At 45.0% G+C, this 20,151-nt stretch overlaps 54 non-coding genes and 6 pseudogenes across 54 annotated transcripts; all 60 read left to right on the forward strand.

Moving 5' to 3' along the window:
- Positions 1-13: 13 nt before the first annotated feature.
- Positions 14-132, forward strand: LOC145078834 (5S ribosomal RNA). Its single transcript, XR_013694365.1, has one exon. It is a non-coding gene; the product is annotated as a 5S ribosomal RNA (ribosomal RNA).
- Positions 133-365: 233 nt separating this feature from the next.
- LOC145073930 (5S ribosomal RNA) lies at positions 366-484 on the forward strand. The gene has a single exon (XR_013691606.1). It is a non-coding gene; the product is annotated as a 5S ribosomal RNA (ribosomal RNA).
- A 234-nt stretch (positions 485-718) lies between these two features.
- Positions 719-837, forward strand: LOC145080098 (5S ribosomal RNA; annotated as a pseudogene).
- A 225-nt stretch (positions 838-1,062) lies between these two features.
- Positions 1,063-1,181, forward strand: LOC145073890 (5S ribosomal RNA). The gene has a single exon (XR_013691590.1). It is a non-coding gene; the product is annotated as a 5S ribosomal RNA (ribosomal RNA).
- Positions 1,182-1,416: 235 nt separating this feature from the next.
- On the forward strand, positions 1,417-1,535 carry LOC145080251 (5S ribosomal RNA; annotated as a pseudogene).
- Positions 1,536-1,654: 119 nt separating this feature from the next.
- On the forward strand, positions 1,655-1,772 carry LOC145078863 (5S ribosomal RNA). Its single transcript, XR_013694392.1, has one exon. It is a non-coding gene; the product is annotated as a 5S ribosomal RNA (ribosomal RNA).
- A 231-nt stretch (positions 1,773-2,003) lies between these two features.
- On the forward strand, positions 2,004-2,122 carry LOC145085361 (5S ribosomal RNA). The gene has a single exon (XR_013699763.1). It is a non-coding gene; the product is annotated as a 5S ribosomal RNA (ribosomal RNA).
- A 215-nt stretch (positions 2,123-2,337) lies between these two features.
- On the forward strand, positions 2,338-2,456 carry LOC145078124 (5S ribosomal RNA). Its single transcript, XR_013693721.1, has one exon. It is a non-coding gene; the product is annotated as a 5S ribosomal RNA (ribosomal RNA).
- Positions 2,457-2,684: 228 nt separating this feature from the next.
- On the forward strand, positions 2,685-2,803 carry LOC145085158 (5S ribosomal RNA). Its single transcript, XR_013699570.1, has one exon. It is a non-coding gene; the product is annotated as a 5S ribosomal RNA (ribosomal RNA).
- Positions 2,804-3,267: 464 nt separating this feature from the next.
- LOC145074576 (5S ribosomal RNA) lies at positions 3,268-3,386 on the forward strand. The gene has a single exon (XR_013691920.1). It is a non-coding gene; the product is annotated as a 5S ribosomal RNA (ribosomal RNA).
- Positions 3,387-3,617: 231 nt separating this feature from the next.
- On the forward strand, positions 3,618-3,736 carry LOC145078613 (5S ribosomal RNA). Its single transcript, XR_013694153.1, has one exon. It is a non-coding gene; the product is annotated as a 5S ribosomal RNA (ribosomal RNA).
- A 234-nt stretch (positions 3,737-3,970) lies between these two features.
- On the forward strand, positions 3,971-4,090 carry LOC145079505 (5S ribosomal RNA). Its single transcript, XR_013695017.1, has one exon. It is a non-coding gene; the product is annotated as a 5S ribosomal RNA (ribosomal RNA).
- Positions 4,091-4,323: 233 nt separating this feature from the next.
- Positions 4,324-4,442, forward strand: LOC145074573 (5S ribosomal RNA). The gene has a single exon (XR_013691918.1). It is a non-coding gene; the product is annotated as a 5S ribosomal RNA (ribosomal RNA).
- A 232-nt stretch (positions 4,443-4,674) lies between these two features.
- Positions 4,675-4,793, forward strand: LOC145079430 (5S ribosomal RNA). The gene has a single exon (XR_013694944.1). It is a non-coding gene; the product is annotated as a 5S ribosomal RNA (ribosomal RNA).
- A 225-nt stretch (positions 4,794-5,018) lies between these two features.
- LOC145079015 (5S ribosomal RNA) lies at positions 5,019-5,137 on the forward strand. The gene has a single exon (XR_013694543.1). It is a non-coding gene; the product is annotated as a 5S ribosomal RNA (ribosomal RNA).
- Positions 5,138-5,369: 232 nt separating this feature from the next.
- LOC145080022 (5S ribosomal RNA) lies at positions 5,370-5,488 on the forward strand (annotated as a pseudogene).
- Positions 5,489-5,606: 118 nt separating this feature from the next.
- Positions 5,607-5,725, forward strand: LOC145078980 (5S ribosomal RNA). The gene has a single exon (XR_013694510.1). It is a non-coding gene; the product is annotated as a 5S ribosomal RNA (ribosomal RNA).
- Positions 5,726-5,961: 236 nt separating this feature from the next.
- Positions 5,962-6,080, forward strand: LOC145074488 (5S ribosomal RNA). The gene has a single exon (XR_013691870.1). It is a non-coding gene; the product is annotated as a 5S ribosomal RNA (ribosomal RNA).
- A 235-nt stretch (positions 6,081-6,315) lies between these two features.
- Positions 6,316-6,434, forward strand: LOC145078724 (5S ribosomal RNA). Its single transcript, XR_013694258.1, has one exon. It is a non-coding gene; the product is annotated as a 5S ribosomal RNA (ribosomal RNA).
- Positions 6,435-6,667: 233 nt separating this feature from the next.
- LOC145084941 (5S ribosomal RNA) lies at positions 6,668-6,786 on the forward strand. The gene has a single exon (XR_013699363.1). It is a non-coding gene; the product is annotated as a 5S ribosomal RNA (ribosomal RNA).
- Positions 6,787-7,019: 233 nt separating this feature from the next.
- Positions 7,020-7,138, forward strand: LOC145079187 (5S ribosomal RNA). Its single transcript, XR_013694708.1, has one exon. It is a non-coding gene; the product is annotated as a 5S ribosomal RNA (ribosomal RNA).
- Positions 7,139-7,361: 223 nt separating this feature from the next.
- On the forward strand, positions 7,362-7,480 carry LOC145075367 (5S ribosomal RNA). The gene has a single exon (XR_013692418.1). It is a non-coding gene; the product is annotated as a 5S ribosomal RNA (ribosomal RNA).
- A 234-nt stretch (positions 7,481-7,714) lies between these two features.
- LOC145080252 (5S ribosomal RNA) lies at positions 7,715-7,833 on the forward strand (annotated as a pseudogene).
- A 118-nt stretch (positions 7,834-7,951) lies between these two features.
- LOC145075463 (5S ribosomal RNA) lies at positions 7,952-8,070 on the forward strand. The gene has a single exon (XR_013692438.1). It is a non-coding gene; the product is annotated as a 5S ribosomal RNA (ribosomal RNA).
- Positions 8,071-8,302: 232 nt separating this feature from the next.
- Positions 8,303-8,421, forward strand: LOC145074496 (5S ribosomal RNA). Its single transcript, XR_013691871.1, has one exon. It is a non-coding gene; the product is annotated as a 5S ribosomal RNA (ribosomal RNA).
- A 235-nt stretch (positions 8,422-8,656) lies between these two features.
- Positions 8,657-8,775, forward strand: LOC145079244 (5S ribosomal RNA). The gene has a single exon (XR_013694762.1). It is a non-coding gene; the product is annotated as a 5S ribosomal RNA (ribosomal RNA).
- Positions 8,776-9,007: 232 nt separating this feature from the next.
- Positions 9,008-9,126, forward strand: LOC145084942 (5S ribosomal RNA). The gene has a single exon (XR_013699364.1). It is a non-coding gene; the product is annotated as a 5S ribosomal RNA (ribosomal RNA).
- Positions 9,127-9,359: 233 nt separating this feature from the next.
- LOC145079253 (5S ribosomal RNA) lies at positions 9,360-9,478 on the forward strand. The gene has a single exon (XR_013694771.1). It is a non-coding gene; the product is annotated as a 5S ribosomal RNA (ribosomal RNA).
- A 226-nt stretch (positions 9,479-9,704) lies between these two features.
- Positions 9,705-9,823, forward strand: LOC145073042 (5S ribosomal RNA). Its single transcript, XR_013691220.1, has one exon. It is a non-coding gene; the product is annotated as a 5S ribosomal RNA (ribosomal RNA).
- A 232-nt stretch (positions 9,824-10,055) lies between these two features.
- On the forward strand, positions 10,056-10,174 carry LOC145080497 (5S ribosomal RNA; annotated as a pseudogene).
- A 118-nt stretch (positions 10,175-10,292) lies between these two features.
- Positions 10,293-10,411, forward strand: LOC145079391 (5S ribosomal RNA). The gene has a single exon (XR_013694906.1). It is a non-coding gene; the product is annotated as a 5S ribosomal RNA (ribosomal RNA).
- Positions 10,412-10,642: 231 nt separating this feature from the next.
- On the forward strand, positions 10,643-10,761 carry LOC145074503 (5S ribosomal RNA). The gene has a single exon (XR_013691875.1). It is a non-coding gene; the product is annotated as a 5S ribosomal RNA (ribosomal RNA).
- Positions 10,762-10,997: 236 nt separating this feature from the next.
- On the forward strand, positions 10,998-11,116 carry LOC145075251 (5S ribosomal RNA). The gene has a single exon (XR_013692393.1). It is a non-coding gene; the product is annotated as a 5S ribosomal RNA (ribosomal RNA).
- A 232-nt stretch (positions 11,117-11,348) lies between these two features.
- LOC145084944 (5S ribosomal RNA) lies at positions 11,349-11,467 on the forward strand. Its single transcript, XR_013699366.1, has one exon. It is a non-coding gene; the product is annotated as a 5S ribosomal RNA (ribosomal RNA).
- Positions 11,468-11,701: 234 nt separating this feature from the next.
- On the forward strand, positions 11,702-11,820 carry LOC145079454 (5S ribosomal RNA). Its single transcript, XR_013694968.1, has one exon. It is a non-coding gene; the product is annotated as a 5S ribosomal RNA (ribosomal RNA).
- Positions 11,821-12,046: 226 nt separating this feature from the next.
- LOC145085757 (5S ribosomal RNA) lies at positions 12,047-12,165 on the forward strand. The gene has a single exon (XR_013700148.1). It is a non-coding gene; the product is annotated as a 5S ribosomal RNA (ribosomal RNA).
- Positions 12,166-12,399: 234 nt separating this feature from the next.
- On the forward strand, positions 12,400-12,518 carry LOC145080077 (5S ribosomal RNA; annotated as a pseudogene).
- Positions 12,519-12,636: 118 nt separating this feature from the next.
- LOC145075468 (5S ribosomal RNA) lies at positions 12,637-12,755 on the forward strand. The gene has a single exon (XR_013692439.1). It is a non-coding gene; the product is annotated as a 5S ribosomal RNA (ribosomal RNA).
- Positions 12,756-12,988: 233 nt separating this feature from the next.
- On the forward strand, positions 12,989-13,107 carry LOC145078800 (5S ribosomal RNA). Its single transcript, XR_013694332.1, has one exon. It is a non-coding gene; the product is annotated as a 5S ribosomal RNA (ribosomal RNA).
- Positions 13,108-13,342: 235 nt separating this feature from the next.
- Positions 13,343-13,461, forward strand: LOC145076624 (5S ribosomal RNA). The gene has a single exon (XR_013692733.1). It is a non-coding gene; the product is annotated as a 5S ribosomal RNA (ribosomal RNA).
- A 233-nt stretch (positions 13,462-13,694) lies between these two features.
- On the forward strand, positions 13,695-13,813 carry LOC145084945 (5S ribosomal RNA). The gene has a single exon (XR_013699367.1). It is a non-coding gene; the product is annotated as a 5S ribosomal RNA (ribosomal RNA).
- Positions 13,814-14,046: 233 nt separating this feature from the next.
- LOC145079254 (5S ribosomal RNA) lies at positions 14,047-14,165 on the forward strand. The gene has a single exon (XR_013694772.1). It is a non-coding gene; the product is annotated as a 5S ribosomal RNA (ribosomal RNA).
- A 227-nt stretch (positions 14,166-14,392) lies between these two features.
- On the forward strand, positions 14,393-14,511 carry LOC145074568 (5S ribosomal RNA). The gene has a single exon (XR_013691913.1). It is a non-coding gene; the product is annotated as a 5S ribosomal RNA (ribosomal RNA).
- Positions 14,512-14,628: 117 nt separating this feature from the next.
- LOC145079299 (5S ribosomal RNA) lies at positions 14,629-14,747 on the forward strand. Its single transcript, XR_013694821.1, has one exon. It is a non-coding gene; the product is annotated as a 5S ribosomal RNA (ribosomal RNA).
- A 234-nt stretch (positions 14,748-14,981) lies between these two features.
- Positions 14,982-15,100, forward strand: LOC145074510 (5S ribosomal RNA). The gene has a single exon (XR_013691878.1). It is a non-coding gene; the product is annotated as a 5S ribosomal RNA (ribosomal RNA).
- Positions 15,101-15,336: 236 nt separating this feature from the next.
- Positions 15,337-15,455, forward strand: LOC145085434 (5S ribosomal RNA). Its single transcript, XR_013699832.1, has one exon. It is a non-coding gene; the product is annotated as a 5S ribosomal RNA (ribosomal RNA).
- A 231-nt stretch (positions 15,456-15,686) lies between these two features.
- Positions 15,687-15,805, forward strand: LOC145079486 (5S ribosomal RNA). The gene has a single exon (XR_013694997.1). It is a non-coding gene; the product is annotated as a 5S ribosomal RNA (ribosomal RNA).
- A 119-nt stretch (positions 15,806-15,924) lies between these two features.
- Positions 15,925-16,043, forward strand: LOC145079205 (5S ribosomal RNA). Its single transcript, XR_013694725.1, has one exon. It is a non-coding gene; the product is annotated as a 5S ribosomal RNA (ribosomal RNA).
- Positions 16,044-16,275: 232 nt separating this feature from the next.
- LOC145074515 (5S ribosomal RNA) lies at positions 16,276-16,394 on the forward strand. The gene has a single exon (XR_013691880.1). It is a non-coding gene; the product is annotated as a 5S ribosomal RNA (ribosomal RNA).
- A 236-nt stretch (positions 16,395-16,630) lies between these two features.
- On the forward strand, positions 16,631-16,749 carry LOC145075258 (5S ribosomal RNA). Its single transcript, XR_013692394.1, has one exon. It is a non-coding gene; the product is annotated as a 5S ribosomal RNA (ribosomal RNA).
- Positions 16,750-16,982: 233 nt separating this feature from the next.
- On the forward strand, positions 16,983-17,100 carry LOC145085718 (5S ribosomal RNA). The gene has a single exon (XR_013700109.1). It is a non-coding gene; the product is annotated as a 5S ribosomal RNA (ribosomal RNA).
- A 234-nt stretch (positions 17,101-17,334) lies between these two features.
- LOC145079433 (5S ribosomal RNA) lies at positions 17,335-17,453 on the forward strand. The gene has a single exon (XR_013694947.1). It is a non-coding gene; the product is annotated as a 5S ribosomal RNA (ribosomal RNA).
- A 227-nt stretch (positions 17,454-17,680) lies between these two features.
- On the forward strand, positions 17,681-17,799 carry LOC145085758 (5S ribosomal RNA). Its single transcript, XR_013700149.1, has one exon. It is a non-coding gene; the product is annotated as a 5S ribosomal RNA (ribosomal RNA).
- Positions 17,800-18,034: 235 nt separating this feature from the next.
- LOC145079395 (5S ribosomal RNA) lies at positions 18,035-18,153 on the forward strand. The gene has a single exon (XR_013694910.1). It is a non-coding gene; the product is annotated as a 5S ribosomal RNA (ribosomal RNA).
- A 118-nt stretch (positions 18,154-18,271) lies between these two features.
- LOC145075476 (5S ribosomal RNA) lies at positions 18,272-18,390 on the forward strand. The gene has a single exon (XR_013692441.1). It is a non-coding gene; the product is annotated as a 5S ribosomal RNA (ribosomal RNA).
- Positions 18,391-18,624: 234 nt separating this feature from the next.
- Positions 18,625-18,743, forward strand: LOC145078803 (5S ribosomal RNA). Its single transcript, XR_013694334.1, has one exon. It is a non-coding gene; the product is annotated as a 5S ribosomal RNA (ribosomal RNA).
- Positions 18,744-18,978: 235 nt separating this feature from the next.
- Positions 18,979-19,097, forward strand: LOC145078956 (5S ribosomal RNA). The gene has a single exon (XR_013694487.1). It is a non-coding gene; the product is annotated as a 5S ribosomal RNA (ribosomal RNA).
- A 233-nt stretch (positions 19,098-19,330) lies between these two features.
- Positions 19,331-19,449, forward strand: LOC145085046 (5S ribosomal RNA). The gene has a single exon (XR_013699462.1). It is a non-coding gene; the product is annotated as a 5S ribosomal RNA (ribosomal RNA).
- A 233-nt stretch (positions 19,450-19,682) lies between these two features.
- Positions 19,683-19,801, forward strand: LOC145079121 (5S ribosomal RNA). The gene has a single exon (XR_013694644.1). It is a non-coding gene; the product is annotated as a 5S ribosomal RNA (ribosomal RNA).
- A 225-nt stretch (positions 19,802-20,026) lies between these two features.
- On the forward strand, positions 20,027-20,145 carry LOC145085759 (5S ribosomal RNA). Its single transcript, XR_013700150.1, has one exon. It is a non-coding gene; the product is annotated as a 5S ribosomal RNA (ribosomal RNA).
- Positions 20,146-20,151: the final 6 nt, after the last annotated feature.

The raw sequence follows: 20,151 nt of genomic DNA on the forward strand, positions 1-20,151 counted from the left end.
TGGATAGTATTTCGTGTGCTATCATACCATCACTAATGCACCGAATCCCATCAGAACTTCGCAGTTAAACGTGCTTGGACGAGAGTAGTACAAGGATGGGTGACCCCCTGGGAAGTCCTCGTGTTGCACCCTCTTTTTCGTTGTCCGTTTGCATTTTTTTTTAACATTTTACGTGCGGTTTTTTGGTTTTTTTTCCTTTCTTTCTGGCTATTTCTATGCTCGGGTGTCTTCCGGTTTATGGTTGATGGTTTTCGTATTTTTGGAACGGAGCCGATCGGTCACGTGGATCCCACGCCCCGCGTACAAAAACAAAGGAGATTATGCGTCTTGTAACACATAAAAGCAATAAACATGGATATTATATTGGGTGTGATCATAACAGCACTAATGCACCGGATCCCATCAGAACTCCGCAGTTAAGCGTGCTTGGGCGAGAGTAGTACTTGGATTGGTGACCCCATGGGAAGTCCTCGTGTTGCACCCCCTTTTTAGTTTGTCCGTTTGCATTTTTTTTTACATTTTACGTGCGGTTTTTTGGTTTTTTTTTCCTTTCTTTCTTGCTATTTCTATGCTCGGGTGCCCTCCGGTAAATGGTTCATGGTTTTCGTATTTTTGGAACGGAGCCGATCGGTCACATGGGTTCCACGCCCCGCGTACCAAAACAAAGAAGGTTCTGCGTCTTGTAACACATAAAAGCAATAAACATGGAGAGTATTTCGTGTGCGATCATACCAGCACTAATGCACCGAATCCCATCAGAACTCCGCAGTTAAGCGTGCTTGGGCAAGAGTAGTACAAGGATGGGTCACACCCTGGGAAGTGCTCATGTTGCACCCTCTTTTTCGTTGTGCGTTTGCATTTTTTTTTACATTTTACGTGCTGTTTTTTTTTCCTTTCTTTCTGGCTATTTCTATGCTCGGGTGCCTTCCGGTTTACGGTTGATGGTTTTCGTATTTTTGGAACGGAGCCGATCGGTCACGTGGATCCCACGCCCCGCGTACAAAAACAAAGGAGATTCTGCATCTTGTAACACATAAAAGCAATAAACATGGATATTATTTTGGGTGTGATCATAACAGCACTAATGCACCGGATCCCATCAGAACTCCGCAGTTAAGCGTGCTTGGGCGAGAGTAGTACTAGGCTGGGTGACCCCCTGGTAAGTCCTCGTGTTGCACCCCCTTTTTCGTTGTCCGTTTGCGTTTTTTTTTTCCATTTTACGTGCGGTTTTTAGCTTTTTTTTTTCCTTTCTTTCTTGCTATTTCTATGCTCGGGTTCCCTCCGGTTCATGGTTCATTGTTTTCATATTTTTGGAACGGAGCCGATCGGTCACTTGGGTCCCACGCCCCGCGTACCAAAACAAAGTAGGCTCTGCGTCTTGTAACACATAAAAGAAATAAACATGGATAGTATTTCGTGTGCTATTATACCAGCACTAATGCACCGAATCCCATTAGAACATAACAGTTAAGCGTGCTTGGGCGAGAGGAGTACAAGGATGGGTGACCCCCTGGGAAGTGCTCGTGTTGCACCCTCTTTTTCGTTGTCCGTTTGCATTTTTTTTTAACATTTTACGTGCGGTTTTTTGGTTTTTTTTCCTTTCTTTCTGGCTATTTCTATGCTCGGGTGTCTTCCGGTTCATGGTTATTATTTTGGGTGTGATCATAACAGCACTAATGCAGCGGATCCCATCAGAACTCCGCAGTTCAGCGTGCTTGGGCGAGAGTAGTACTAGGATGGGTGACCCCTGGGAAGTCCTCGTGTTGCACCCCTTTTTCGTTGTCCGTTTGCGTTTTTTTTTCCATTTTACGTGCGGTTTTTAGGTTTTTTTTCCTTTCTTTCTTGCTATTTCTATGCTCGGGTTCCCTCCGGTTCATGGTTCATGGTCTTCGTATTTTTGGAACGGAGCCGATCGGTCACTTGGGTCCCACGCCCCGCGTACCAAAACAAAGTAGGCTCTGCGTCTTGTAACACATAAAAGCAATAAACATGGATAGTATTTTGTGTGCTATCATACCAGCACTAATGCACCGGATCCCATCAGAACTCCGCAGTTAAGCGTGCGTGGGCGAGAGTAGTACTAGGATGGGTGACCCCCTGGGAAGTCCTCGTGTTGCATCCCCCTTTTTCGTTGTCCGTTTGCGTTTGTTTCTAGATTTTACGTGTTTTTTTTTCCTTTCTTTCTTACTATTTCTATGCTCGGGTGCCCTCCGGTTCATTGCTGATGGTTTTCGTATTTTTGGAACAGAGTCGATCGGTCACGTGGGTCCCACGCCCCGCGTACCAAAACAAAGGAGTCTTCTAACACATAAAAACAATAAACATGGATAGTATTACGGGTGCGATCATACCAGCACTAATGCACCGGATCCCATCAGAACTTCGCAGTTAAGCATGCTTGGGCGAGAGTAGTACTTGGATTGGTGACCCCCTGGGAAGTCCTCATGTTGCACCCTCTTTTTCATTGTCCGTTTGCATTTTTTTTTACATTTTACATGTTTTTTGGTTTTTTTCCTTTCTTTCTGGCTATTTCTATGCTCGTGTGCCTTCCGGTTTATGGTTGATGGTTTTCGTATTTTTGGAACGGAGCCGATCGGTCACGTGGATCCCACGCCCCGCGTACCAAAACAAAGGAGGTTCTGCGTCTGGTAACACATAAAAGCAATAAACATGGATTGTATTTCGGGTGCGATCATACCAGCACTAATGCACCGGATCCCATAAGAACTCCGCAGTTAAGCGTGCTTGGGCGAGAGTAGTACTAGGATTGGTGACCCCCTGGGAAGTCCTCGTGTTGCACCCCCTTTTTAGTTTGTCCATTTGCGTTTTTTTTTTTACATTTTACGTGCGGTTTTTTGGTTTTTTTTCCTTTCTTTCTTGCTATTTCTATGCTCGGGTGCCCTCCGGTTCATGGTTCATGGTTTTCGTATTTTTGGAACGGAGCCGATCGGTCACATGGGTCCCACGCCCCGCGTACCAAAACAAAGAAGGTTCTGCGTCTTGTAACACATAAAAGCAATAAACATGGATAGTATTTCGTGTGCTATCATACCATCACTAATGCACCGAATCCCATCAGAACTTCGCAGTTAAGCGTGCTTGGACGAGAGTAGTACAAGGATGGGTGACCCCCTGGTTGATGGTTGATGGTTTTCGTATTTTTGGAACGGAGCCGATCGGTCACGTGGATCCCACGCCCCGCGTACAAAAACAAAGGAGATTATGCGTCTTGTAACACATAAAAGCAATAAACATGGATATTATATTGGGTGTGATCATAACAGCACTAATGCACCGGATCCCATCAGAACTCCGCAGTTAAGCGTGCTTGGGCGAGAGTAGTACTTAGATTGGTGACCCCCTGGGAAGTCCTCGTGTTGCACCCTCTTTTTCGTTCTCCGTTTGCATTTTTTTTTACATTTTACATGTTGTTTTTTGGTTTTTTTCCTTTCTTTCTGGCTATTTCTATGCTCGTGTGCCTTCCGGTTTATGGTTGATGGTTTTCGTATTTTTGGAACGGAGCCGATCGATCACGTGGATCCCACGTCCCGCGTACAAAAACAAAGGAGATTATGCGTCTTGTAACACATAAAAGCAATAAACATGGATATTATTTTGGGTGTGATCATAACAGCACTAATGCACCGGATCCCATCAGAACTCCGCAGTTAAGCGTGCTTGGGGGAGAGTAGTACTAGGATTGGTGACCCCCTGGGAAGTCCTCGTGTTGCACCCCCTTTTTAGTTAGTCCGTTTGCGTTTTTTTTTGACATTTTACGTGCGGTTTTTTGGTTTTTTTTCCTTTCTTTCTTGCTATTTCTATGCTCGGGTGTCCTCCGGTTTATGGTTGATGGTTTTCGTATTTTTGGAACGGAGCCGATCGGTCACATGGGTCACACGCCCCGCGTACCAAAACAAAGAAGGTTCTGCGTCTTTTAACACATAAAAGCAATAAACATGGATAGTATTTCGTGTGCTATCATACCATCACTAATGCACCGAATCCCATCAGAACTTCGCAGTTAAACGTGCTTGGACGAGAGTAGTACAATGATGGGTGACCCCCCTGGGAAGTCCTCGTGTTGCACCCTCTTTTTCGTTGTCCGTTTGCATTTTTTTTTAACATTTTACGTGTGGTTTTTTGGTTTTTTTTCCTTTCTTTCTGGCTATTTCTATGCTCGGGTGCCTTCTGGTTTATGGTTGATGGTTTTCGTATTTTTGGAACGGAGCCGATCGGTCACGTGGATCCCACGCCCCGCGTACAAAAACAAAGGAGATTATGCGTCTTGTAACACATAAAAGCAATAAACATGGATATTATATTGGGTGTGATCATAACAGCACAAATGCACCGGATCCCATCAGAACTCCGCAGTTAAGCGTGCTTGGGCGAGAGTAGTACTTGGATTGGTGACCCCCTGGGAAGTCCTCGTGTTGCACCCCCTTTTTAGTTTGTCCGTTTGCATTTTTTTTACATTTTACGTGCGGTTTTTTGGTTTTTTTTCCTTTCTTTCTTGCTATTTCTATGCTCGGGTGCCCTCCGGTAAATGGTTCATGGTTTTCGTATTTTTGGAACGGAGCCGATCGGTCACATGGGTTCCACGCCCCGCGTACCAAAACAAAGAAGGTTCTGCGTCTTGTAGCACATAAAAGCAATAAACATGGAGAGTATTTCGTGTGCGATCATACCAGCACTAATGCACCGAATCCCATTAGAACTCCGCAGTTAAACGTGCTTGGGCAAGAGTAGTACAAGGATGGGTGACACCCTGGGAAGTGCTCGTGTTGCACCCTCTTTTTCGTTGTGCGTTTGCATTTTTTTTTTACATTTTACGTGCTGTTTTTTTTCCTTTCTTTCTGGCTATTTCTATGCTCGGGTGCCTTCCGGTTTATGGTTGATGGTTTTCGTATTTTTGGAACGGAGCCGATCGGTCACGTGGATCCCACGCCCCGCGTACAAAAACAAAGGAGATTCTGCATCTTGTAACACATAAAAGCAATAAACATGGATATTATTTTGGGTGTGATCATAACAGCACTAATGCACCGGATCCCATCAGAACTCGGCAGTTAAGCGTGCTTGGGCGAGAGTAGTACTAGGATGGGTGACCCCCTGGTAAGTCCTCATGTTGCACCCCCTTTTTCGTTGTCCGTTTGCGTTTTTTTTTCCATTTTACGTGCGGTTTTTAGGTTTTTTTTCCTTTCTTTCTTGCTATTTCTATGCTCGGGTTCCCTCCGGTTCATGGTTCATTGTTTTCATATTTTTGGAACGGAGCCGATCGGTCACTTGGGTCCCACGCCCCGCGTACCAAAACAAAGTAGGCTCTGCGTCTTGTAACACATAAAAGAAATAAACATGGATAGTATTTCGTGTGCTATTATACCAGCACTAATGCACCGAATCCCATCAGAACTTAACAGTTAAGCGTTCTTGGGCGAGAGGAGTACAAGGATGGGTGACCCCCTGGGAAGTGCTCGTGTTGCACCCTCTTTTTCGTTGTCCGTTTGCATTTTTTTTAACATTTTACGTGCGGTTTTTTGGTTTTTTTTCCTTTCTTTCTGGCTATTTCTATGCTCGGGTGCCTTCCGGTTCATGGTTATTATTTTGGGTGTGATCATAACAGCACTAATGCACCGGATCCCATCAGAACTCCGCAGTTAAGCGTGCTTCGGCGAGAGTAGTACTTGGATTGGTGACCCCCTGGGAAGTCCTCGTGTTGCACCTTCTTTTTCGTTCTCCGTTTGCGGTTTTTTTTTTTTACATTTTACATGTTGTTTTTTGGTTTTTTTTCCTTTCTTTCTGGCTATTTCTATGCTCGTGTGCCTTCCGGTTTATGGTTGATGGTTTTCGTATTTTTGGAACGGAGCCGATCGGTCACGTGGATCTCACTCCCCGCGTACAAAAACAAAGGAGATTATGCGTCTTCTAACACATAAAAGCAATAAACATGGATATTATTTTGGGTGTGATCATAACAGCACTAATGCACCGGATCCCATTAGAACTCCGCAGTTAAGCGTGCTTGGGCGAGAGTAGTACTTGGATTGGTGACCCCCTGGGAAGTCCTCGTGTTGCACCCTTCTTTTTCGTTGTCCGTTTGCGTTGTTTTTTTTTACATTTTACGTGCGGTTTTTTGGTTTTTTTCCATTCTTTCTTGCTATTTCTATGCTCGGGTGCCCTCCGGTTCATGGTTGATGGTTTTCGTATTTTTGGAACGGAGCCGATCAGTCACGTAAGTCCCACGCCCCGCGTACCAAAATAAAGGAGGTTCTGCGTCTGGTAACACATAAAAGCAATAAACATGGATAGTATTTCGGGTGTGATCATACCAACACTAATGCACCGGATCCCATCAGAACTCCACAGTTAAGCGTGCCTAGGCGAGAGTAGTACTAGGATTGGTGACCCCCTGGGAAGTCCTCGTGTTGCACCCCCTTTTTAGTTTGTCCGTTTGCGTTATTTTTTTACATTTTACGTGCAGCTTTTTGGTTTTTTTCCTTTCTTTCTTGCTATTTCTATGCTCGGGTGCCCTCCGGTTCATGGTTGATGGTTTTCGTATTTCTGGAACGGAGCCGATCGGTCACGTAGGTCCCACGCCCCGCGTACCAAAACAAAGGAGGTTCTGCGTCTGGTAACACATAAAAGCAATAAACATGGATAGTAATTCGGGTGCGATCATACCAGCACTAATACACCGGATCCCATCAGAACTCCGCAGTTAAGCGTGCTTGGGCGAGAGTAGTACTAGGATTGGTGACCCCCTGGGAAGTCCTCGTGTTGCACCCCCTTTTTAGTTTGTCCGTTTGCATTTTTTTTTACATTTTACGTGCGGTTTTTAGGTTTTTTTTCCTTTCTTTCTTGCTATTTCTATGCTCGGGTGCCCTCCGGTAAATGGTTCATGGTTTTCGTATTTTTGGAACGGAGCCGATCGGTCACATGGGTCCCACGCCCCGCGTACCAAAACAAAGAAGGTTCTGCGTCTTGTAACACATAAAAGCAATAAACATGGAGAGTATTTCGTGTGCGATCATACCAGCACTAATGCACCGAATCCCATCAGAACTCCGCAGTTAAGCGTGCTTGGGCAAGAGTAGTACAGGGATGGGTGACACCCTGGGAAGTGCTCGTGTTGCACCCTCTTTTTCGTTGTGCGTTTGCATTTTTTTTACATTTTACGTGCTGTTTTTTTTCCTTTCTTTCTGGCTATTTCTATGCTCGGGTGCCTTCCGGTTTATGGTTGATGGTTTTCGTATTTTTGGAACGGAGCCGATCGGTCACGTGGATCCCACGCCCCGCGTACAAAAACAAAGGGGATTCTGCATCTTGTAACACATAAAAGCAATAAACATGGATATTATTTTGGGTGTGATCATAACAGCACTAATGCACCGGATCCCATCAGAACTCCGCAGTTAAGCATGCTTGGGCGAGAGTAGTACTAGGATGGGTGACCCCCTGGTAAGTCCTCGTGTTGCACCCCCATTTTCGTTGTCCGTTTGCATTTTTTTTTTCCATTTTACGTGCGGTTTTTAGGTTTTTTTTTCCTTTCTTTCTTGCTATTTCTATGCTCGGGTTCCCTCCGGTTCATGGTTCATTGTTTTCATATTTTTGGAACGGAGCCGATCGGTCACTTGGGTCCCACGCCTCGCGTACCAAAACAAAGTAGGCTCTGCGTCTTGTAACACATAAAAGAAATAAACATGGATAGTATTTCGTGTGCTATTATACCAGCACTAATGCACCGAATCCCATTAGAACATAACAGTTAAGCGTGCTTGGGCGAGAGGAGTACAAGGATGGGTGACCCCCTGGGAAGTGCTCGTGTTGCACCCTCTTTTTCGTTGTCCGTTTGCATTTTTTTTAACATTTTACGTGCGGTTTTTTGGTTTTTTTTCCTTTCTTTCTGGCTATTTCTATGCTCGGGTGCCTTCCGGTTCATGGTTATTATTTTGGGTGTGATCATAACAGCACTAATGCACCGGATCCCATCAGAACTCCGCAGTTAAGCGTGCTTGGGCGAGAGTAGTACTTGGATTGGTGACCCCCTGGGAAGTCCTCGTGTTGCACCTTCTTTTTCGTTCTCCGTTTGCATTTTTTTTTTACATTTTACATGTTGTTTTTTGGTTTTTTTCCTTTCTTTCTGGCTATTTCTATGCTCGTGTGCCTTCCGGTTTATGGTTGATGGTTTTCGTATTTTTGGAACGGAGCCGATCGGTCACGTGGATCTCACTCCCCGCGTACAAAAAACAAGGAGATTATGCGTCTTGTAACACATAAAAGCAATAAACATGGATATTATTTTGGGTGTGATCATAACAGCACTAATGCACCGGATCCCATTAGAACTCCGCAGTTAAGCGTGCTTGGGCGAGAGTAGTACTTGGATTGGTGACCCCCTGGGAAGTCCTCGTGTTGCACCCTTCTTTTTCGTTGTCCGTTTGCGTTGTTTTTTTTTACATTTTACGTGCGGTTTTTTGGTTTTTTTCCATTCTTTCTTGCTATTTCTATGCTCGGGTGCCCTCCGGTTCATGGTTGATGGTTTTCGTATTTTTGGAACGGAGCCGATCAGTCACGTAGGTCCCACGCCCCGCGTACCAAAATAAAGGAGGTTCTGCGTCTGGTAACACATAAAAGCAATAAACATGGATAGTATTTCGGGTGTGATCATACCAACACTAATGCACCGGATCCCATCAGAACTCCACAGTTAAGCGTGCCTAGGCGAGAGTAGTACTAGGATTGGTGACCCCCTGGAAAGTCCTCGTGTTGCACCCCCTTTTTAGTTTGTCCGTTTGCGTTATTTTTTACATTTTACGTGCAGCTTTTTGGTTTTTTTCCTTTCTTTCTTGCTATTTCTATGCTCGGGTGCCCTCCGGTTCATGGTTGATGGTTTTCGTATTTCTGGAACGGAGCCGATCGGTCACGTAGGTCCCACGCCCCGCGTACCAAAACAAAGGAGGTTTTGCGTCTGGTAACACAAAAAAGAAATAAACATGCATAGTATTTCGGGTGCGATCATACCAGCACTAATACACCGGATCCCATCAGAACTCCGCAGTTAAGCGTGCTTGGGCGAGAGTAGTACTAGGATTGGTGACCCCCTGGGAAGTCCTCGTGTTGCACCCCCTTTTTAGTTTGTCCGTTTGCATTTTTTTTTACATTTTACGTGCGGTTTTTTGGTTTTTTTTCCTTTCTTTCTTGCAATTTCTATGCTCGGGTGCCCTCCGGTAAATGGTTTATGGTTTTCGTATTTTTGGAACGGAGCCGATCGGTCACATGGGTCCCACGCCCCGCGTACCAAAACAAAGAAGGTTCTGCGTCTTGTAACACATAAAAGCAATAAACATGGAGAGTATTTCGTGTGCGATCATACCAGCACTAATGCACCGAATCCCATTAGAACTCCGCAGTTAAGCGTGCTTGGGCAAGAGTAGTACAAGGATGGGTGACACCCTGGGAAGTGCTCGTGTTGCACCCTTTTTTTCGTTGTGCGTTTGCATTTTTTTTTTACATTTTACGTGCTGTTTTTTTTTCCTTTCTTTCTGGCTATTTCTATGCTCGGGTGCCTTCCGGTTTATGGTTGATGGTTTTCGTATTTTTGGAACGGAGCCGATCGGTCACGTGGATCCCACGCCCCGCGTACAAAAACAAAGGAGATTTTGCATCTTGTAACACATAAAAGCAATAAACATGGATATTATTTTGGGTGTGATCATAACAGCACTAATGCACCGGATCCCATCAGAACTCCGCAGTTAAGCGTGCTTGGGCGAGAGTAGTACTAGGATGGGTGACCCCCTGGTAAATCCTCGTGTTGCACCCCCTTTTTCGTTGTCCGTTTGCGTTTTTTTTTCCATTTTACGTGCGGTTTTTAGGTTTTTTTTCCTTTCTTTCTTGCTATTTCTATGCTCGGGTTCCCTCCGGTTCATGGTTCATTGTTTTCATATTTTTGGAACGGAGCCGATCGGTCACTTGGGTCCCACGCCCCGCGTACCAAAACAAAGTAGGCTCTGCGTCTTGTAACACATAAAAGAAATAAACATGGATAGTATTTCGTGTGCTATTATACCAACACTAATGCACCGAATCCCATCAGAACTTAACAGATAAGCGTGCTTGGGCGAGAGGAGTACAAGGATGGGTGACCCCCTAGGAAGTGCTCTTGTTGCACCCTCTTTTTCGTTGTCCGTTTGCATTTTTTTTAACATTTTACGTGCGGTTTTTTGGTTTTTTTTCCTTTCTTTCTGGCTATTTCTATGCTCGGGTGCCTTCCGGTTCATGGTTATTATTTTGGGTGTGATCATAACAACACTAATGCACCGGATCCCATCAGAACTCCGCAGTTAAGCGTGCTTGGGCGAGAGTAGTAATTGGATTGGTGACCCCCTGGGAAGTCCTCGTGTTGCACCTTCTTTTTCGTTCTCCGTTTGCATTTTTTTTTACATTTTACATGTTGTTTTTTGGTTTTTTTCCTTTCTTTCTGGCTATTTCTATGCTAGTGTGCCTTCCGGTTTATGGTTGATGGTTTTCGTATTTTTGGAACGGAGCCGATCGGTCACGTGGATCTCACTCCCCGCGTACAAAAACAAAGGAGATTATGCGTCTTGTAACACATAAAAGCAATAAACATGGATATTATTTTGGGTGTGATCATAACAGCACTAATGCACCGGATCCCATTAGAACTCCGCAGTTAAGCGTGCTTGGGCGAGAGTAGTACTTGGATTGGTGACCCCCTGGGAAGTCCTCGTGTTGCACCCTTCTTTTTCGTTGTCCGTTTGCGTTGTTTGTTTTTTACATTTTACGTGCGGTTTTTTGGTTTTTTTCCATTCTTTCTTGCTATTTCTATGCTCGGGTGCCCTCCGGTTCATGGTTGATGGTTTTCGTATTTTTGGAACGGAGCCGATCAGTCACGTAGGTCCCACGCCCCGCGTACCAAAATAAAGGAGGTTCTGCGTCTGGTAACACATAAAAGCAATAAACATGGGTAGTATTTCGGGTGCGATCATACCAACACTAATGCACCGGATCCCATCAGAACTCCGCAGTTAAGCGTGCCTAGGCGAGAGTAGTACTAGGATTGGTGACCCCCTGGGAAGTCCTCGTGTTGCACCCCTTTTTAGTTTGTCCGTTTGCGTTATTTTTTTACATTGTACGTGCAGCTTTTTGGTTTTTTTCCTTTCTTTCTTGCTATTTCTATGCTCGGGTGCCCTCCGGTTCATGGTTGATGGTTTTCGTATTTCTGGAACGGAGCCGATCGGTCACGTAGGTCCCACGCCCCGCGTACCAAAACAAAGGAGGTTCTGCGTCTGGTAACACATAAAAGCAATAAACATGGATAGTATTTCGGGTGCGATCATACCAGCACTAATACACCGGATCCCATCAGAACTCCGCAGTTAAGCGTGCTTGGGCGAGAGTAGTACTAGGATTGGTGACCCCCTGGGAAGTCCTCGTGTTGCACCCCCTTTTTAGTTTGTCCGTTTGCATTTTTTTTTACATTTTACGTGCGGTTTTTTGGTTTTTTTTTCCTTTCTTTCTTGCTATTTCTATGCTCGGGTGCCCTCCGGTAAATGGTTCATGGTTTTCGTATTTTTGGAACGGAGCCGATCGGTCACATGGGTCCCACGCCCCGCGTATCAAAACAAAGAAGGTTGTGCGTCTTGTAACACATAAAAGCAATAAACATGGAGAGTATTTCGTGTGCGATCATACCAGCACTAATGCACCAAATCCCATCAGAACTCCGCAGTTAAGCGTGCTTGGGCAAGAGTAGTACAAGGATGGGTGACACCCTGGGAAGTGCTCGTGTTGCACCCTCTTTTTCGTTGTGCGTTTGCATTTTTTTTTACATTTTACGTGCTGTTTTTTTTTTCCTTTCTTTCTGGCTATTTCTATGCTCGGGTGCCTTCCGGTTTATGGTTGATGGTTTTCGTATTTTTGGAACGGAGCCGATCGGTCACGTGGATCCCACGCCCCGCGTACAAAAACAAAGGAGATTCTGCATCTTGTAACACATAAAAGCAATAAACATGGATATTATTTTGGGTGTGATCATAACAGCACTAATGCACCGGATCCCATCAGAACTCCGCAGTTAAGCGTGCTTGGGCGAGAGTAGTACTAGGATGGGTGACCCCCTGGTAAGTCCTCGTGTTGCACCCCTTTTTTCGTTGTCCGTTTGCGTTTTTTTTTCCATTTTACGTGCGGTTTTTAGGTTTTTTTTTTCCTTTCTTTCTTGCTATTTCTATGCTCGGGTTCCCTCCGGTTCATGGTTCATTGTTTTCATATTTTTGGAACGGAGCCGATCGGTCACTTGGGTCCCACGCCCCGCGTACCAAAACAAAGTAGGCTCTGCGTCTTGTAACACATAAAAGAAATAAACATGGATAGTATTTCGTGTGCTATTATTCTAGCACTAATGCACCGAATCCCATCAGAACTTAACAGTTAAGCGTGCTTGGGCGAGAGGAGTACAAGGATGGGTGACCCCCTGGGAAGTGCTCGTGTTGCACCCTCTTTTTCGTTGTCCGTTTGCATTTTTTTTAACATTTTACATGCGGTTTTTTGGTTTTTTTTCCTTTCTTTCTGGCTATTTCTATGCTCGGGTGCCTTCCGGTTCATGGTTATTATTTTGGGTGTGATCATAACAGCACTAATGCACCGGATCCCATCAGAACTCCGCAGTTAAGCGTGCTTGGGCGAGAGTAGTACTTGGATTGGTGACCCCCTGGGAAGTCCTCGTGTTGCACCTTCTTTTTCGTTCTCCGTTTGCATTTTTTTTTTTACATTTTACATGTTGTTTTTTGGTTTTTTTCCTTTCTTTCTGGCTATTTCTATTCTCGTGTGCCTTCCGGTTTATGGTTGATGTTTTTCGTATTTTTGGAACGGAGCCGATCGGTCACGTGGATCTCACTCCCCGCGTACAAAAACAAAGGAGATTATGCGTCTTGTAACACATAAAAGCAATAAACATGGATATTATTTTGGGTGTGATCATAACAGCACTAATGCACCGGATCCCATTAGAACTCCGCAGTTAAGCGTGCTTGGGCGAGAGTAGTACTTGGATTGGTGACCCCCTGGGACGTCCTCGTGTTGCACCCTTCTTTTTCGTTGTCCGTTTGCGTTGTTTTTTTTTACATTTTACGTGCGGTTTTTTGGTTTTTTTCCATTCTTTCTTGCTATTTCTATGCTCGGGTGCCCTCCGGTTCATGGTTGATGGTTTTCGTATTTTTGGAACGGAGCCGATCAGTCACGTAGGTCCCACGCCCTGCGTACCAAAATAAACGAGGTTCTGCGTCTGGTAACACATAAAAGCAATAAACATGGATAGTATTTCGGGTGCGATCATACCAACACTAATGCACCGGATCCCATCAGAACTCCGCAGTTAAGCGTGCCTAGGCGAGAGTAGTACTAGGATTGGTGACCCCCTGGGAAGTCCTCGTGTTGCATCCCCTTTTTAGTTTGTCCGTTTGCGTTATTTTTTTACATTTTACGTGCAGCTTTTTGGTTTTTTTCCTTTCTTTCTTGCTATTTCTATGCTCGGGTGCCCTCCGGTTCATGGTTGATGGTTTTCGTATTTCTGGAACGGAGCCGATCGGTCACGTAGGTCCCACGCCCCGCGTACCAAAACAAAGGAGGTTCTGCGTCTGGTAACACATAAAAGAAATAAACATGCATAGTATTTCGGGTGCGATCATACCAGCACTAATACACCGGATCCCATCAGAACTCCGCAGTTAAGCGTGCTTGGGCGAGAGTAGTACTAGGATTGGTGACCCCCTGGGAAGTCCTCGTGTTGCACCCCCTTTTTAGTTTGTCCGTTTGCATTTTTTTTTACATTTTACGTGCGGTTTTTTGGTTTTTTTTCCTTTCTTTCTTGCAATTTCTATGCTCGGGTGCCCTCCGGTAAATGGTTTATGGTTTTCGTATTTTTGGAACGGAGCCGATCGGTCACATGGGTCCCACGCCCCGCGTACCAAAACAAAGAAGGTTCTGCGTCTTGTAACACATAAAAGCAATAAACATGGAGAGTATTTCGTGTGCGATCATACCAGCACTAATGCACCGAATCCCATTAGAACTCCGCAGTTAAGCGTGCTTGGGCAAGAGTAGTACAAGGATGGGTGACACCCTGGGAAGTGCTCGTGTTGCACCCTTTTTTTCGTTGTGCGTTTGCATTTTTTTTTTACATTTTACGTGCTGTTTTTTTTTTCCTTTCTTTCTGGCTATTTCTATGCTCGGGTGCCTTCCGGTTTATGGTTGATGGTTTTCGTATTTTTGGAACGGAGCCGATCGGTCACGTGGATCCCACGCCCCGCGTACAAAAACAAAGGAGATTCTGCATCTTGTAACACATAAAAGCAATAAACATGGATATTATTTTGGGTGTGATCATAACAGCACTAATGCACCGGATCCCATCAGAACTCCGCAGTTAAGCGTGCTTGGGCGAGAGTAGTACTAGGATGGGTGACCCCCTGGGAAGTGCTCTTGTTGCACCCTCTTTTTCGTTGTCCGTTTGCATTTTTTTTAACATTTTACGTGCGGTTTTTTGGTTTTTTTCCTTTCTTTCTGGCTATTTCTATGCTCGGGTGCCTTCCGGTTCATGGTTATTATTTTGGGTGTGATGATAACAGCACAAATGCACCGGATCCCATCAGAACTCCGCAGTTAAGCGTGCTTGGGCGAGAGTAGTAATTGGATTGGTGACCCCCTGGGAAGTCCTCGTGTTGCACCTTCTTTTTCGTTCTCCGTTTGCATTTTTTTTTTTTACATTTTACATGTTGTTTTTTGGTTTTTTTCCTTTCTTTCTGGTTATTTCTATGCTCGTGTGCCTTCCGGTTTATGGTTGATGGTTTTCGTATTTTTGGAACGGAGCCGATCGGTCACGTGGATCTCACTCCCCGCGTACAAAAACAAAGGAGATTATGCGTCTTGTAACACATAAAAGCAATAAACATGGATATTATTTTGGGTGTGATCATAACAGCACTAATGCACCGGATCCCATTAGAACTCCGCAGTTAAGCGTGCTTGGGCGAGAGTAGTACTTGGATTGGTGACCCCCTGGGAAGTCCTCGTGTTGCACCCTTCTTTTTCGTTGTCCGTTTGCGTTGTGTTTTTTTTACATTTTACGTGCGGTTTTTTGGTTTTTTTCCATTCTTTCTTGCTATTTCTATGCTCGGGTGCCCTCCGGTTCATGGTTGATGGTTTTCGTATTTTTGGAACGGAGCCGATCAGTCACGTAGGTCCCACGCCCCGCGTACCAAAATAAAGGAGGTTCTGCGTCTGGTAACACATAAAAGCAATAAACATGGATAGTATTTCGGGTGCGATCATACCAACACTAATGCACCGGATCCCATCAGAACTCCGCAGTTAAGCGTGCTTGGGCGAGAGTAGTACTAGGATGGGTGACCCCCTGGTAAGTCCTCGTGTTGCACCCCCTTTTTCGTTGTCCGTTTGCGTTTTTTTTCCATTTTACGTGCGGTTTTTAGGTTTTTTTTCCTTTCTTTCTTGCTATTTCTATGCTCGGGTTCCCTCCGGTTCATGGTTCATTGTTTTCATATTTTTGGAACGGAGCCGATCGGTCACTTGGGTCCCACGCCCCGCGTACCATAACAAAGTAGGCTCTGCGTCATGTAACACATAAAAGAAATAAACATGGATAGTATTTCGTGTGCTATTATACCAGCACTAATGCACCGAATCCCATTAGAACTTAACAGTTAAGCGTGCTTGGGCGAGAGGAGTACAAGGATGGGTGACCCCCTGGGAAGTGCTCGTGTTGCACCCTCTTTTTCGTTGTCCGTTTGCATTTTTTTTTAACATTTTACGTGCGGTTTTTTGGTTTTTTTTCCTTTCTTTCTGGCTATTTCTATGCTCGGGTGCCTTCCGGTTCATGGTTATTATTTTGGGTGTGAGCATAACAACACTAATGCACCGGATCCCATCAGAACTCCGCAGTTAAGCGTGCTTGGGCGAGAGTAGTACTTGGATTGGTGACCCCCTGGGAAGTCCTCGTGTTGCACCTTCTTTTTCGTTCTCCGTTTGCATTTTTTTTTTACATTTTACATGTTGTTTTTTGGTTTTTTTCCTTTCTTTCTGGCTATTTCTATGCTCGTGTGCCTTCCGGTTTATGGTTGATGGTTTTCGTATTTTTGGAACGGAGCCGATCGGTCACATGGATCTCACTCCCCGCGTACAAAAACAAAGGAGATTATGCGTCTTGTAACACATAAAAGCAATAAACATGGATATTATTTTGGGTGTGATCATAACAGCACTAATGCACCGGATCCCATTAGAACTCCGCAGTTAAGCGTGCTTGGGCGAGAGTAGTACTTGGATTGGTGACCCCCTGGGAAGTCCTCGTGTTGCACCCTTCTTTTTCGTTGTCCGTTTGCGTTGTTTGTTTTTTACATTTTACGTGCGGTTTTTTGGTTTTTTTCCATTCTTTCTTGATATTTCTATGCTCGGGTGCCCTCCGGTTCATGGTTGATGGTTTTCGTATTTTTGGAACGGAGCCGATCAGTCACGTAGGTCCCACGCCCCGCGTACCAAAATAAAGGAGGTTCTGCGTCTAGTAACACATAAAAGCAATAAACATGGGTAGTATTTCGGGTGCGATCATACCAACACTAATGCACCGGATCCCATCAGAACTCCGCAGTTAAGCGTGCCTAGGCGAGAGTAGTACTAGGATTGGTGACCCCCTGGGAAGTCCTCGTGTTGCACCCCCTTTTTAGTTTGTCCGTTTGCGTTATTTTTTTACATTTTACGTGCAGCTTTTTGGTTTTTTTCCTTTCTTTCTTGCTATTTCTATGCTCGGGTGCCCTCCGGTTCATGGTTGATGGTTTTCGTATTTCTGGAACGGAGCCGATCGGTCACATAGGTCCCACGCCCCGCGTACCAAAACAAAGGAGGTTCTGCGTCTGGTAACACATAAAAGCAATAAACATGGATAGTATTTCGGGTGCGATCATACCAGCACTAATACACCGGATCCCATCAGAACTCCGCAGTTAAGCGTGCTTGGGCGAGAGTAGTACTAGGATTGGTGACCCCCTGGAAGTCCTCGTGTTGCACCCCCTTTTTAGTTTGTCCGTTTGCATTTTTTTTTACATTTTACATGCGGTTTTTTGGTTTTTTTTTCCTTTCTTTCTTGCTATTTCTATGCTCGGGTGCCCTCCGGTAAATGGTTCATGGTTTTCGTATTTTTGGAACGGAGCCGATCGGTCACATGGGTCCCACGCCCCGCGTACCAAAACAAAGAAGGTTGTGCGTCTTGTAACACATAAAAGCAATAAACATGGAGAGTATTTCGTGTGCGATCATACCAGCACTAATGCACCGAATCCCATCAGAACTCCGCAGTTAAGCGTGCTTGGGCAAGAGTAGTACAAGCATGGGTGACACCCTGGGAAGTGCTCGTGTTGCACCCTCTTTTTCGTTGTGCGTTTGCATTTTTTTTTTACATTTTACGTGCTGTTCTTTTTTTCCTTTCTTTCTGGCTATTTCTATGCTCGGGTGCCTTCCGGTTTATGGTTGATGGTTTTCGTATTTTTGGAACGGAGCCGATCGGTCACGTGGATCCCACGCCCCGCGTACAAAAACAAAGGAGATTCTGCATCTTGTAACACATAAAAGCAATAAACATGGATATTATTTTGGGTGTGATCATAACAGCACTAATGCACCGGATCCCATCAGAACTCCGCAGTTAAGCGTGCTTGGGCGAGAGTAGTACTAGGATGGGTGACCCCCTGGTAAGTCCTCGTGTTGCACCCCCTTTTTCGTTGTCCGTTTGCGTTTTTTTTTCCATTTTACGTGCGGTTTTTAGGTTTTTTTTTTTCCTTTCTTTCTTGCTATTTCTATGCTCGGGTTCCCTCCGGTTCATGGTTCATTGTTTTCATATTTTTGGAACGGAGCCGATCGGTCACTTGGGTCCCACGCCCCGCGTACCAAAACAAAGTAGGCTCTGCGTCTTGTAACACTTAAAAGAAATAAACATGGATAGTATTTCGTGTGCTATTATACCAGCACTAATGCACCGAATCCCATCAGAACTTAACAGTTAAGCGTGCTTGGGCGAGAGGAGTACAAGGATGGGTGACCCCCTGGGAAGTGCTCGTGTTGCACCCTCTTTTTCGTTGTCCGTTTGCATTTTTTTTAACATTTTACATGCGGTTTTTTGGTTTTTTTTCCTTTCTTTCTGGCTATTTCTATGCTCGGGTGCCTTCCGGTTCATGGTTATTATTTTGGGTGTGATCATAACAGCACTAATGCACCGGATCCCATCAGAACTCCGCAGTTAAGCGTGCTTGGGCGAGAGTAGTACTTGGATTGGTGACCCCCTGGGAAGTCCTCGTGTTGCACCTTCTTTTTCGTTCTCCGTTTGCATTTTTTTTTTTTACATTTTACATGTTGTTTTTTGGTTTTTTTCCTTTCTTTCTGGCTATTTCTATGCTCGTGTGCCTTCCGGTTTATGGTTGATGTTTTTCGTATTTTTGGAACGGAGCCGATCGGTCACGTGGATCTCACTCCCCGCGTACAAAAACAAAGGAGATTATGCGTCTTGTAACACATAAAAGCAATAAACATGGATATTATTTTGGGTGTGATCATAACAGCACTAATGCACCGGATCCCATTAGAACTCCGCAGTTAAGCGTGCTTGGGCGAGAGTAGTACTTGGATTGGTGACCCCCTGGGACGTCCTCGTGTTGCACCCTTCTTTTTCGTTGTCCGTTTGCGTTGTTTTTTTTTACATTTTACGTGCGGTTTTTTGGTTTTTTTCCATTCTTTCTTGCTATTTCTATGCTCGGGTGCCCTCCGGTTCATGGTTGATGGTTTTCGTATTTTTGGAACGGAGCCGATCAGTCACGTAGGTCCCACGCCCCGCGTACCAAAATAAAGGAGGTTCTGCGTCTGGTAACACATAAAAGCAATAAACATGGATAGTATTTCGGGTGTGATCATACCAACACTAATGCACCGGATCCAATCAGAACTCCGCAGTTAAGCGTGCCTAGGCGAGAGTAGTACTAGGATTGGTGACCCCCTGGGAAGTCCTCGTGTTGCACCCCCTTTTTAGTTTGTCCGTTTGCGTTATTTTTTTACATTTTACGTGCAGCTTTTTGGTTTTTTTCCTTTCTTTCTTGCTATTTCTATGCTCGGGTGCCCTCCGGTTCATGGTTGATGGTTTTCGTATTTCTGGAACGGAGCCGATCGGTCACGTAGGTCCCACGCCCCGCGTACCAAAACAAAGGAGGTTCTGCGTCTGGTAACACATAAAAGCAATAAACATGGATAGTATTTCGGGTGCGATCATACCAGCACTAATACACCGGATCCCATCAGAACTCCGCAGTTAAGCGTGCTTGGGCGAGAGTAGTACCAGGATTGGTGACCCCCTGGGAAGTCCTCGTGTTGCACCCCCTTTTTAGTTTGTCCGTTTGCATTTTTTTTTACATTTTACGTGCGGTTTTTTGGTTTTTTTTCCTTTCTTTCTTGCTATTTCTATGCTCGGGTGCCCTCCGGTAAATGGTTCATGGTTTTCGTATTTTTGGAACGGAGCCGATCGGTCACATGGGTCCCACGCCCCGCGTACCAAAACAAAGAAAGTTCTGCGTCTTGTAACACATAAAAGCAATAAACATGGAGAGTATTTCGTGTGCGATCATACCAGCACTAATGCACCGAATCCCATCAGAACTCCGCAGTTAAGCGTGCTTGGGCAAGAGTAGTACAAGGATGGGTGACACCCTGGGAAGTGCTCGTGTTGCACCCTCTTTTTCGTTGTGCGTTTGCATTTTTTTTTTACATTTTACGTGCTGTTTTTTTTCCTTTCTTTCTGGCTATTTCTATGCTTGGGTGCCTTCCGGTTTATGGTTGATGGTTTTCGTATTTTTGGAACGGAGCCGATCGGTCACGTGGATCCCACGCCCCGCGTACAAAAACAAAGGAGATTCTGCATCTTGTAACACATAAAAGCAATAAACATGGATATTATTTTGGGTGTGATCATAACAGCACTAATGCACCGGATCCCATCAGAACTCCGCAGTTAAGCGTGCTTGGGCGAGAGTAGTACTAGGATGGGTGACCCCCTGGTAAGTCCTCGTGTTGCACCCCCTTTTT

This window comes from Lactuca serriola, chromosome 1 (genome assembly GCF_051521515.1).
Source record: "Lactuca serriola cultivar US96UC23 chromosome 1, Lser_US96UC23_V15, whole genome shotgun sequence".
NCBI classification, from domain to species: Eukaryota; Viridiplantae; Streptophyta; class Magnoliopsida; order Asterales; family Asteraceae; genus Lactuca; species Lactuca serriola.